The sequence below is a fragment of the Oncorhynchus masou genome, chromosome 1 (assembly GCF_036934945.1).
Source record: "Oncorhynchus masou masou isolate Uvic2021 chromosome 1, UVic_Omas_1.1, whole genome shotgun sequence".
Classification (NCBI taxonomy): Eukaryota; Metazoa; Chordata; class Actinopteri; order Salmoniformes; family Salmonidae; genus Oncorhynchus; species Oncorhynchus masou.
In genome coordinates this window covers 62,359,081-62,372,725 of record NC_088212.1, presented here as the reverse complement: position 1 = coordinate 62,372,725, position 13,645 = coordinate 62,359,081, and positions in this window count along the sequence as shown.

The window sequence follows — 13,645 nt, the reverse complement described above, 5'->3', positions numbered from 1 at the left end:
ACACAGCGGTTGCATTAAGGAGAGGTATATCTATATTTCCATGTCTAACAATTGTATTTTCATCGACATTTATAATGAGTATTTCTGTAAAATGATGTGTCTCTCTGCAATATCACCGGATGTTTTTGGAACTAGTGAACTTAACGCGCCAATGTATACTGAGATTTTTTAAATATAAATATGAACTTTATCAAACATTACATACATGTATTGTGTAACATGAAGTCCTATGAGTGTCATCTGATGAAGATCATCAAAGGTTAGTGATTCATTTTATATCTATTTGTGCTTTTTGTGACTCCTCTCTTTGGCTGGAAAAATGGCTGTGTTTTTCTGTGAGTTGATGGTGACCTAACATAATCGTTTGTGGTGCTTTCGCTGTAAAGCCTATTTGAAATCGGACACTGTGGTGGGATTAACAACAAGATGATTTTTAAAACAGTATAAGATACATGTATGTTTGAGGAATTTTAATGATGAGATTTCTGTTTTTAATTTGGCGCCCTGCACTTTCACTGGCTGTTGTCATATTGATCCCGTTAACGGGATTGCAGCCCTAAGAAGATTTATACAAGGTGCAGATCCACTCCAAACTCTCTTTTATATCAAGAGTGAGATATGTACATTTCTTTCATTGTCTCTAATTAAAGACAAGCTAGTCTCAAGTGAGTTAATTTGGCTTTGTCAAAACAGGTAAAAGCATCAAGTATTTCAGTGCAATGTTGGGATAGACAATCATTACCGTCTTACATTTATACAACAGTACATTAGCATTGCTTAAACAAGGCGAACAGCACATACTTTTTATACCTGCATCAGATTATGGTTAGAGTTTGATTATCAGTCGTAGCTTCAACATGCACCTTATTACAACTTGCCACCTCTGTCATTCACCTCTTCCACATGATTTCAAATGCAGATACCCATCAAACATACAATATGCTCTTCAATGGAAATGATATATATATATTTTAAGATAAGACACAATTCTATTTCAAATTCAAAGTTCCTATTACTTCTCCTCAGACTGATTAAATTGTACCTTTTATAGATAATTAACTGGTGTCTCAGTAATAGCCTACATCTATAAGCAGGGTGTGGGCCCCCACACAAGGGATCTTGGCCAGATTCAGAAATACCTCCAAAGAAGGGACTGACTGGTAGCAATGTGGATGGGAAAAAACTGATGCAGTGCTGAGGTACTTGGGACGAATCCAGACACACAGTGAAAAACAAGTCTCTGACACCATTTTTGTGTTTTAATACTGTAGTTAGCCCTGAACTGTTTTGGAGTTGGCATCGGTAATTACCTCTATGATTTGCCAATGGACCAGCCAATGACCTTCAGATCCATGTCATTCAGTGCCGAGTTAAACTCTTGTCATGCAGTGTTATATAAGTCCTGTGGAAATAGATCTGATTATACAGACTTTACGTAAGCCATATGATTTAAAAATCCCCAGAGCACTTTAATAGGAAATATATCTTTCTGAACCTGAGAACAGTTTTTTTGTTGGTCTCACATGAGACACAGACTGACTGCTGATTGACACCTGCTTTTATTTCTGCTATATGATGACATTGAGGAGATATAGTTGAAACAAAATGTTTAGCCAATCAGGCATTCTTTGAAATCACTGAAACATTTCCCCAAATGTTCAAAGATAATCAACAACAGGGCCTTTTCACTTAAATCAACATTCAATCATGTGTAAAGTTTAGACAAATTAACATTCCATCTGGATGTGCGAGATCATCAGATAGTAGAATTGTACTCGGCTGTGGATTGTGCCACATACAGTATGCTATTCTTATGGAGCTGTTAAAAAAACTAGTCTCTTTTGCGGCTCCCGATTGGCACAGCGGTCTAAGACACTGCATTTCGGTGCAAGAGGCAACACACAGTCCCTGGTTCAAATCTAGGCTGAATCACATCCAGCTTTGATTGGGAGTCCCATAGGGTGGAGTACAATTGGCCCACTGTCATCCGGGGTAGGCCGTCATTGTAAATAATAACTTGTTCTAAACTGACTTGCCTAGTTAAATAACAGATATATATATATGACCCAGTGTACACTAGGCCTATCATAAGTTCTTGCTGTCATATCGAAATACAGATATTTTTGGTGTCATGAGCCGTTACACAAAAGTCTGAGCATGCACATTATTGGCCCACACATGTACCTGAGGAGCAGGGTCAAAGTGAAATGGTGAAACACTGCAGGGATTTATGCCATGTAAGAGGCTGAAGTTAGTAGCAACCACAGTGTTATCTGGCTGTCAACCTGGAAACAAAACCATTTGATTGGTGCCCCTTGCTCTGTGCTGATGTCAAGATGTATCAACATGCTATGTTGTACTGCCCATTATACCAGCAAGACAGCTTGACCTCCTCTGTCTGTGCAGCTCATCAGTTGTGTGACAATGTAACTGTTGTTAACAAGAAGCCTTACAGTAGCTGAGCAAGCACTGACGTGCCTCTGTGGTCTATGGCGATCTGGGATGCACTTCACATCAAGTCTCATGCACACCCTGGGCACCCTTGATGCATAGTACATATTCATGTTACCTATAGTGAATATGTTGCACAATAATTATGTCAGGAGAGATGCTATGCCATATACTGTACCTAAGCTATGATAGAGTACATGCTCTGACTGACCAACCCCCAACCACATGTTAGTCTGAAAGTGGAATTCAAGCCTTATTTTACAGTCTAACTTTGAAACTCTGCTTGTTTCTGGCAACTGCTGCCTTTGGTCCCAACATTTACATACAGTTGGGCTGGTGATGAGGTGAGGGACGTCATGCATGGCCTCTGGAGTACCTCTTATTTATTAGCATCAGCAGTGGGGAAGCAGTCTGTCACAGGCAACCTCCCTCGCCTCTCCCCAACATCTCATCACAGATTGTTGATTATCTGCTCTCTGCAGCTTCTTATATGAGCCTGGGTAAAATTGGCAATTGATTACCCAATTGAACCTGACCACATGCTATGCCCACTGCTTGAAATCGGAGAAGCCTGCATCCTGTAGGCATCGATCGGACAGTCTGGTGTGGCAGTGCTACAATGCCAGAGCACCCAACTGAAGGACTCTCACACTTCCATGCACTGAGTGTGAATTTCTGCTCAGCAAGGCTGCAAAACTCAGGCCACTATTTAGACTGGGAGACTGGTTATTCATTTGATCATATGTAAATAATTAGTATGGGGTATTTACAGAGTGTCTTGCCATTATTATCACAAGACTAGCGCTGCTGATTTGAGTTGGTCTTGATGAGATTTTAATGTAAGCCTATTTTTGTACGGTGCCTTGAGGGTGGCCTTCAAGTGAATAGATCAATGGATTGATTAATGAGTCAACATGAGCAGTGATATTAACCACAGCGAGTTAGGGAAGAGCACTCACTTGTATATTGCAGACTCCAGAGTTTCATTTCTAATTATGCGACCGAGGTAACTTTCAATGCTCCATGCTGACTCCGCAGACCCCATTAATAACAGCCTTCCTTCTGATCAACAGACGAGGAGAGGGAATTTCTCTGGATTAGAGAGGATCGTTCAGAATGTATGGCCCACCACCATGGCCCATATATCCATAGAAGCATATGAAAGAACACACACACACACACACACACACACACACACACACACACACACACACACACACACACACACACACACACACACACACACACACACACACACACACACACGCACACACAAAATGCAAGCAAAACAAAAACATTGAACTGAGAACACGTCTTTTTAAAATAGTAAAATAAACATGAATGTGGTAGGCCTACCTTTGCATTGTAGAAGCCTTTGTTGAAGTGTAGGTGCCTTTTAAAAGTATCTTCTAAGTGTGTTGTGGGTGCTCAGATGCCACCCTGTGGGTTGTATAGCGTGAGTGATCTCAGAGAGTGGGATGAACAAGTGACAGCTCCACAGTTGAATCTGCAGCTCCGAGTGGCTGGCAGTTGAGTTTTGTTTTGTTTTGTGTTGTGTTTCTCTTTCCCTCAGCTGTCAAGCCTCTGATTGAACAAACCCATGTGGATTGACAGGCGGTGGGCTATGGGGAGTTAAAATAGGAGATCGACACAGTAGGTGATTGATGGCTTGATTGTGGATGCTTCCTGTCTCTGAAAACAGAAAAGGCATATTTAATGTTTTTTTCTTTACCCAATTTAAATAACTTCAAAAGTATTTGAAGTATTTGACATTATCCTTGTTCAGGCAGAACTATCTATGGTACAAACTATGCATAAGCTCATAGTGCAAATATACTGTAGATGACATTGTTATCAGAATATCTCAGGGTAAATTAGATAGAGTACTGGGTACGTTTGATAGAATGATAGAATAATGCTCCTTGTCTGTCCAAAAGCTGTTGACCCAGTGTTAACATGGCAGCCTATTGATTTGGTGTGGTCTCAACTCTTCGTATTTACTTACAGTGTAGGTGATGGAGAAGAGTGGGATCCAGGGTTGTATTTACAAAAACATACAAATGGCCAAAAATACTAGAGGAAAGTACTTAACTTCACTAATTAACAAAAATAATAAACTTATAGCAATATATAACTTGACCGGCGTGCGCTCATTGGAGCCAGTTAACAGAGGTGGCGAGCACATGTTGGCTTTTCAAATAAAGAGCAAAGAAAAGAGGAAACGTTTCTTATTACATAACATGATTACCAGCCTCTGGCGCTTGTTGTTTTACGTGATATATGGGACTAGCAATGGCATAGTTAGGTTAACAAGCAATTTTTGTAACAAACAATTCCGTTTGTGTGGGGAGAAATGGAGGGAAATATCACACCTGATGAGAGTAATGTTCATCCTTAAAAAAAAAACGGGCATGACATCTTAGTGAGGATACTGTGTACAGAGCTGCTTATTGAAATACTAAAATTGGTGAGAATGGGTAACATTGTTTTGTCAGCACATCAAAGAGATATTCAAAATTACTGTGGATTAATTGAGGTTCAAAAATAATATCAGCTCTCATATTGTAATATGCATATTTTCTTGGCACTGTCCAATGGCTGATGAGGGTTAAATAAACATGTTTGATGGTTGCAGCTTTCAATAGTTACCTCTCCAAGCTAGTGAGGGCCAAACAACCTTCAATCTGGACTGAGTTGAAGTGATTCTCAGGGAAGGGTTGTTTTTCATAGCGCCATGCAGCCAGCCAGGCTGGCAGGCAGGACGGGTAGCCAGGAGCAGGGATCTGCTCAAGAGGCTTGGAAACAGAAAGGCAGCCACGTTCCAGAAAGGAAATGTGCATGCCCTCTCACCGCCAGGGAACAATCTAACATGTGTGGAGACTGTGGAGAAACCACTGTAATATCACTGAATACATCTGCTTCAGTTTGTTAGAGCGATGGTGTGCAAATTTATCTCTGTGCCTGTGGTGAGTGCATATTGTGTGTTTCTGAGAGATCAACCATTATTGCTTCATAAACTGTACATTTGGATGTGGTGTGGAGAAGCAGAATCAGTAACTGTAGTTCTGTAGAATTCACATACCTGTGGGTGGAATACAGTATATGCACATATGAATGCCTACGTAGTCCTACATTAGTGTGTTTTTGTGTGTGTGTGTGTGTGTGTGTGTGCGTGTGCTTGTGCGTGTGTGAGGTTTTCTGTATGCTTCCTGGGGGCAGCTGTCCACCTTGGGTGTAGTAGGGCAACACAGTGTGGGACACGGGAAAGTAATGAATGACACAGGCAGCACAGATGGGATATTAGAGTTGAGGCGAGCGATAATAATGCTGTCTCCTAATAGCTTGTTCTGGTTGTTTTCCCCAATTAGCCGCTGCCTGAGACAGGCTATCCTGTAGACTTGTATGGTCATATGGTGTCAGCAGATAACCGAAAGGGCTGTTGGAGGAAAGTGGGGGAAAGTGGCGGGACGGTGGTGGGGGTTGAGAGCCGGATGTGACGGCCAGTAGCAAGCAAGGCGGGAGGTTGGAGGGAGTTGGCAGGGGGTTGGCGGAGCCCTTTTTCTGCGTTAATGGGAATCACAGGTGAATTGCCCTGGCCTGCATGCTGATGACTCTGAGGACAGCTCACCTTTGTTCGGAAGCTCAAGCTTAATTGAAATCGGCGAGGCACATGCCATCGCTGAGGGGAGGAGGTAGGAGCAAGCTGCCACTGCACACCCAGGACTTGACACACGGTCATCCGTCACTCAAACGGCAGATTGTGCAATTTGAACAGTTGTGCGTGGCTCAAATGCCTCTGTCAATGCTGGAGGTGTGTTTGTGCCTGTGATTGGCATGGAGCTGCAATACAAAGTAATATAAAGTTCTTAATTAGATCCCTCTGAGAGGCAATTCAATTGTGTCAATTCCCCTCTGTGTGAAGAAGCCATAAGTATGAGTGTGACTGGTGTAAATTGCCTCTGTGTTGTGTTTTGATCAGCTTATTCAAAACCGTAGGATCAGGGATGGTGTTGATCTTCTTTTCTCTCATAAAGAAACTAACGCTGCCCTTATGCACCAACTTCACAGCAGAAAGAGTAACAATAATCTAATTAGACAACGATGCAATATAGTGCAATATTCCGTATGAAATGAATGAATAATGTACAGTATAGCCTATAGGCCTAGGCTAGTCAACTCTCTCAATGACAGCCAGGCAATACGTACAGTACATGACGTGTACTTGCAAACATAGCTAACCACGGGCCGTAAATACCATCAACATAACGTGACAAACAAAATCACATGACATACCTGATAAAGAAACAAACAACATCCATAAACAAAATGTTGAAAGAGGACATGAAGAGCCATGCTGTACATGCTAGCTAGTTACTGTACGCTTATGTTGTCATCAGACTACAATGACGACATAAACGTACAGTAACTAGCTAGCATGTACAGCATTCCCAAATCAACAGATAAAAACTGAATAAAATGACTGAAATGCATAAAAATCACAATATATTGGTGGGAGGCCATTATGACATAATGTAAGTTACCATATGAACTAAATATCATTGTTTTAAAATGTGGGATTGATTATAATTATGGGACAATTTTTCTGTAATCTACATCTTCCACATATTACAGTAGAAAGGGAAGAGGTAAGGGGGGGATGTTTATGAGGGGGAAAGCAGAAGGAGAAGGATGTGTACAACATTAAAAAGAGCACTTACAACAACAAAAGGAATGTAAACTAACATCAGGCATGGGACCTATTCAGATTTTGTGTAATTATATTACATGAAATTCGACACTTGTTACATGAAGAGTTGGCTGCTGTTCATGCTCCCATTGGGCTGGCACCCTGCAAGGTTATATGATCGTTCTCCTCCACTCATCTGTAATGGGTTTGATTGAGGAGAATAATTAGCAGCGGGATCTCAGACAGTTAAACCAAAGATTTGTATAACTAACCGAAGATAAACCAGAGCCTGTCGATTCCAGTGGGAATAGTGGGGATAACAAGCAAGTAGGTGGGCAGAGCCAAGCACGAGCTATTGAGATCCTATTGCCTCGTTCTAGCATTTCTTTGCTTGTTTCCGTTTGGAAATAATGTCCTACTCTGCAAAGTGTGCGTGTTCAATAGCTCAATTTGTCCTTGCATTCCTTCTAAATAACTCATTATTATGAAACTTTGGCAAAAGGTAAAGTGCAGTCCACTCTGTTTGTTGCAGATACTAGTTTTGGAAACATTGTGGAGCTCAAATGTTTCATTGATGGGAAAATTAGCAGAATGACGGCCAAAATCCATCTCACTATATCTTCTCCCACTGCCAGCCACTGGAGTACCTCGCATCGCCATATTAGGTAGTGAGTGGAAACGCCAACCCGATGCTTCACATTTATATCTGACTCATTGTTCTATCTGTGGTTAAATCACCACTGAGGTAAAGCTTAGCCATGAGCATCTGAAGCAATACCAGTGTGTAGGCTATCTGTTACTAAAGACACCCTTCAAGTTTTATATGGTCTTGTGCCCTTTGCTGAATGTGCATTCAGTCTCCCTCTGGTTAGGGGAGATTTGATACAACATGCATCATATCATACAGACTAGAGGTCGACCGATTATGATTTTTCAACGCCGATACCGATACCGATTATTGGAGGACCAGAAAAGGCCGATACTGATTAATCGTCCGATTTTTATTTTATTTTTTATTTGTAATAATGACAATTACAACAATACTGAATGAACACTTATTTTAACTTAATATTTATACATCAATAAAATCAATTTAGCCTCAAATAAATAATGAAACATGTTCAATTTGGGTTAAATAATGCAAAACAAAGTGTTGGAGAAGAAAGTAAAGGTGAAATATGTGCCATGTAAGAAAGCTAACGTTTAAGTTCCTTGCTCAGAACATGAGAAGCTGGTGGTTCCTTTTAACATGAGTCTTCAATATTCCCAGGTAAGAAGTTTTAGGTTGTAGTTATTATAGGAATTATAGGGCTATTTCTCTCTATACCATTTGTATTTCATTAACCTTTGACTATTGGATGTTCTTATAGGCACTTTAGTATTTCCAGTGTAACAGTATAGCTTCCGTCCCTCACGTCGCCCCTTCCTGGGCTCAAACCAGGAACACATCGACAACAGCCACCCTCAAAGCAGCGTTAACCATGCAGAGCAAGGGGAACAACCACTCCAAGTCTCAGAGCGAGTGACGTTTGACACCCCGCTAACTATCTAGCCATTCCACATCGGTTACACCAGCCTAATCTCGGGAGTTGATAGGCTTGAAGTCATAAACAGCGCAGTGCTTGAAGCATTGCGAAGAGCTGCTGTCAAATGCACAAAAGTGCTGTTTGAATGAATGCTTACGAGCCTGCTGGTGCCTACCACTGCTCAGTCAGACTGCTCTATTAAATCATAGACTTAATTATAACATAATAACACACAGAAATAGGAGACTTAGGTCATTAATATGGTCGAATCCGGAAACTATCATCTCAAAAACAAGACGTTTATTCTTTCAGTGAAATACAGAACCGTTCCGTAGGTGGCATCCATAAGTCTAAATATTCCTGTTACATTGCGCAACCTTCAATGTTATATCATAATTACGTACAATTCTGGCAAATTAGGTGGCCCAAACTGTTGCATTTTCTCGAATACTCACCACATCGATTATATGCAACGCAGGACGCGCTAGATAAACTAATAATATCATCCACCATGTGTAGTTTACATTTACATTTAAGTCATTTAGCAGACGCTCTTATCCATTAACTTGTGATTATGATTGATTGATTGATTGTTTTTTATAAGATAAGTTTAATACTACCTAGCAACTTACCTTAGCTTACTGCATTTGCATAACAGGCAGGCTCCTCGTGAAGTGCAATGTAATCAGGTGGTTAGAGCGTTGGACTAGTTATCTGTAAGGTTGCAAGATTGAATCACTGTCACGCCTTGGTCTTAGTATTTTGTGTTTTTGTTAATTAGTTGGTCAGGCCAGGGTGTGACATGGGTTTATGTTGTTGTATTTCGTAGTGTTTTTTTTTAGTTATTGGGATTGAGGCTGAGTAGGGGTGTTGCATAGGTTTGGCTGCCTGAGGCGGTTCTCAATCAGAGTCAGGTGATTCTCGTTGTCTCTGATTGGGAACCGTATTTAGGTAGCCTGGGTTTCACTTTGTATTTCGTGGGTGATTGTTCCTGTCTCTATGCAGTTTCACCAGATAGGCTGTAATAGGTTTCACGTTCCGTTTTGTTTTTGTCTCAGTATTTTCTTGTAATCGTTATTTGTTTCATTAAAAAAAATAAGAGTAACCAACACGCTGCATTTCGGTCCGAATCTCTTGCGACAAACGAAGAACGGCGTTACAGAATCACCCACCACACTCGGACCGAGCAGCGTGTTAACAGGCAGCAGCGAAGGAAGGACGTTATGGACAGCAGAGGCTTGGAGTATACGGCGTGGGAAGAAATAGACAGGTGGGCGGCCGACCCAGAGAGAGTGCCAAAGCCCGCCTGGGATTCGCTGGAGCAGTGCGATGAGGGCTATAGGCGAATGGAGTCGAAAAGAAAGACACGGCGGCGCAGAGCGAAACCCGAAAGTCACCCCCAAATATTTATTGGGGGAGGGCTCAGGGAGAGAGTAGCAGAGTCAGGAGTCAGACCTGAGCCTACTCTTCCTGTTAATTGTGAGGAGCAGCGATCTAAGGACTTCTGGACTTGGGAGGAGATATTAGACGGAAAAGGACCCTGGGCACAGCCTGGAGAATATCGCCGTCCCAAGGAGGAACTAGAGGCGGCTAAAGCGGAGAAGCGCTGGTATGAGGAGGCAGCACGGCGACGTGGATGGAAGCCTGGGAATCAGCCCCAAAAATGTCTTGGGGAGGGGACTTTCAGGGAGTATGGCTACTCCAGGTAGGAGACCTGCGCAAACTCCCTGTGCTTACCGGGGGGCTAGAGAGACCGGGCAGGCACCGTGTTATGCAGTGGTGCGCACGGTGTCCCCAGTGCGGGTGCATAGCCCGGTGCGGTTCATACCAGCCCTTCGTATTGGCCGGGCTAGAGTGGGCATCGAGCCAGGTAAGGTTGGGCAGGCTCGGTGCTCAAGAGCTCCAGTGCGCCTGCACGGTCCGGTCTATCCAGAGCCACCTCCACACACCAGTCCTCCGGTAGCAGCTCCCCGCACCAGGCTTCCTGTGCGTGTCTTCGGCCCAATACCACCAGTGCCAGCACCACGCATCAGGCCTACAGTGCGCCTCGCCTCTCCTGCGCTGTCAGAGCCTTTCTTCTCTCCTGCGCTGTCGGAGTCTCCCGCCTGTTCAGCGCTATCAGAGCCTTTCTCCTCTCCAGCGCTGCAGGAGCCTCCTGCCTGTTCGGAGCAGTCTGAGCTGCCAATCTGCATGGAGCAGCTAGAGCTGCCAGTCTGCATGGAGCAGCTAGAACTGCTAGTCTGCATGGAGCAGCTGGAGCTGCAAGTCTGCAAGGAGCTGCCAGTCTGCAAGGAGCTGCCAGTCTGCAAGGAGCTGCCAGTCTGCAAGGAGCTGCCAGTCTGCATGGAGCAGCCAGAGCTGCCAGTCTGCCAGACTCTTCCAGATCTGCCAGTCAGCCATACTCTTCCAGATCTGCCAGTCAGACAGACTCTTCCAGATCTGCCAGTCAGCCAGACTCTTCCAGATCTGCTAGTCAACCAGACACTTCCAGATCTGCTAGTCAACCAGACTCTTCCAGATCCGCTAGTCAACCAGACTCTTCCAGATCCGCCAGTCAGCCAGGATCTGCCGGATTCAACTGCCTGGCTGGGCTTCATCTCAGTACTGGGCTTCCTCTCAGTACTGTGCTTCCTCTCAGTGCTGGGCTTCCTCTCAGTACTGGGCTGCCCCTCAGTCCCGAGCTGCCCCTCAGTCCCGAGCTTCCCCTCAGTCCCGAGCTGCCTCAGTCCCGAGCTGCCCCTCAGTCACGAGCTGCTCCTCAGTTCAGTGGGGTTCTGGGTGAGGACTATTAGGCCATGGTCGGCGGCGAGGGTGGATCATCCCAGGACGCAAAGGGGAGGAACTATGACATTTATGGAGTGGGGTCCACGTCCCGAGCCGGAACCGCCACCATGGACAGACGCCCACCCGGACCCTCCCTATGGTTTTGAGGTGCGTCCGGGAGTCCACACCTTAGGGGGGGGGGGGTTCTGTCACGCCTTGGTCTTAGTATTTTGTGTTTTCGTTAATTAGTTGGTCAGGCCAGGCTGTGACATGGGTTTATGTTGTTGTATTTCGTAGTGGGGTTTTTTAGTTATTGGGATTGCGGCTGAGTAGGGGTGTTGCATAGGTTTGGCCGCCTGAGGCGGTTCTCAATCAGAGTCAGGTGATTCTCGTTGTCTCTGATTGGGAACCGTATTTAGGTAGCCTGGGTTTCACTTTGTATTTCGTGGGTGATTGTTCCTGTCTCTATGTAGTTTCACCAGATAGGCTGTAATAGGTTTCACGTTCCGTTTTGTTTTTGTCTCAGTATTTTCTTGTAATCGTTATTTATTTCATTAGAGCTGACAAGGTAAAAATCTGTCATTCTGCCTCTGAACAAGGCAGTTAACCCACCATTCCTAGGCCGTCATTGACAATAAGAATGTGTTCTTAACTGATTTGCCTAGTTAAATGAAGATTAAATAAAGGTGTAATTTTAGAAATAAATCGGCTAAATCGGTGTCCAAAAATACAGATTTCCGATTGTTATGAAAACTTGAAATTGGCCCATTCCAAACCGAACGGCCGACCTCTAATACAGACATCACTTTAGAGATACCAATACTGTTATTATAGATAAATATACATATGCTCTTATTCCAACATCAATAACACCTAAAACATGTCAGCAGTTAAGCCAATGATAGCAACTATGATGAATATGAACCATTACCATATTCCGTGGTCTAGCTGGCCAGCTGATAAACGCAAGGGATTATCAATTATTAACAACCAAGACTCAGTTGTGCTGGAGATCCCAAATGCCCTTAGGCTTTTTTGTTGTTGATAGCATCCAAACAAGAGCCGAATCTATTATAAACAAAATCATTAGCCGCTTCATGCTCCACTAGCCTAGTCAGTCAGATGTATTAAACAGGAGGACAAAGGGCCAGGTTGATATTAACATGGCTCTACTGTAGTATGTCACTGATCCTTCCTCACTCACGGGCTCTGTGAACTCAAACTGCACGTTTGGTGATGGCGGCTTTAATGGAGGAGAAAGCATTTGTTGTTTAAAAGGATGGAGAAGCAAGAATGAGTGTTTGTGAGATGGATGCCATGAGGCTTATCTGTAACTCATACAACTATTTACAGAGGGAAGGTAGAACATTCCACACTGCATTTCTAGAGAGAGCTTTGAGAGGGGTATATCTCCTGTTCAGTATATCTTCTGTTGTGTTCAGTATGTCTTCTGTTGTGTTCAGTATATATTCTGTTGTGTTCAGTATGTCTTCTGTTGTGTTCAGTATGTCTTCTGTTGTGTTCAGTATGTCTTCTGTTGTGTTCAGTATATATCTTCTGTTGTGTTCAGTATATATCTTCTGTTGTGTTTCAGTATATATCTTCTGTTGTGTTTCAGTATATCTTCTGTTGTGTTCAGTATATTTTCTATTGTGTTCTGTATATCGTTTGTTGTGTTCAGTATATATCTTCTGTTGTGTTCAGTATATCTTCTGTTGTGTTCTGTATATCGTTTGTTGTATTCAGTATATATCTTCTGTTGTGTTCAGTATATATTCTGTTGTGTTCAGTATATATCTTCTGTTGTGTTCAGTATATATATTCTGTTGTGTTCAGTATATATCTTCTGTTGTGTTCAGTATATATCTTCTGTTGTGTTCAGTATATATCTTCTGTTGTGTTTCAGTATATCTTCTGTTGTGTTCAGTATAACTCCTGTTGTGTTCTGTATATCGTTTGTTGTGTTCAGTATATATCTTCTGTTGTGTTCAGTATATCTTCTGTTGTGTTGTGTTCAGTATATATCTTCTGTTGTGTTTCAGTATATATTCTGTTGTGTTGTGTTCAGTATGTCTTCTGTTGTGTTTCAGTATATCTTCTGTTGTGTTCAGTATATATTCTGTTGTGTTCTGTATATCTTCTGTTGTGTTCAGTATATATTCTGTTGTGTTTCAGTATATCTTGTGTTGTGTTCAGTATATATTCTGTTGTGTTCTGT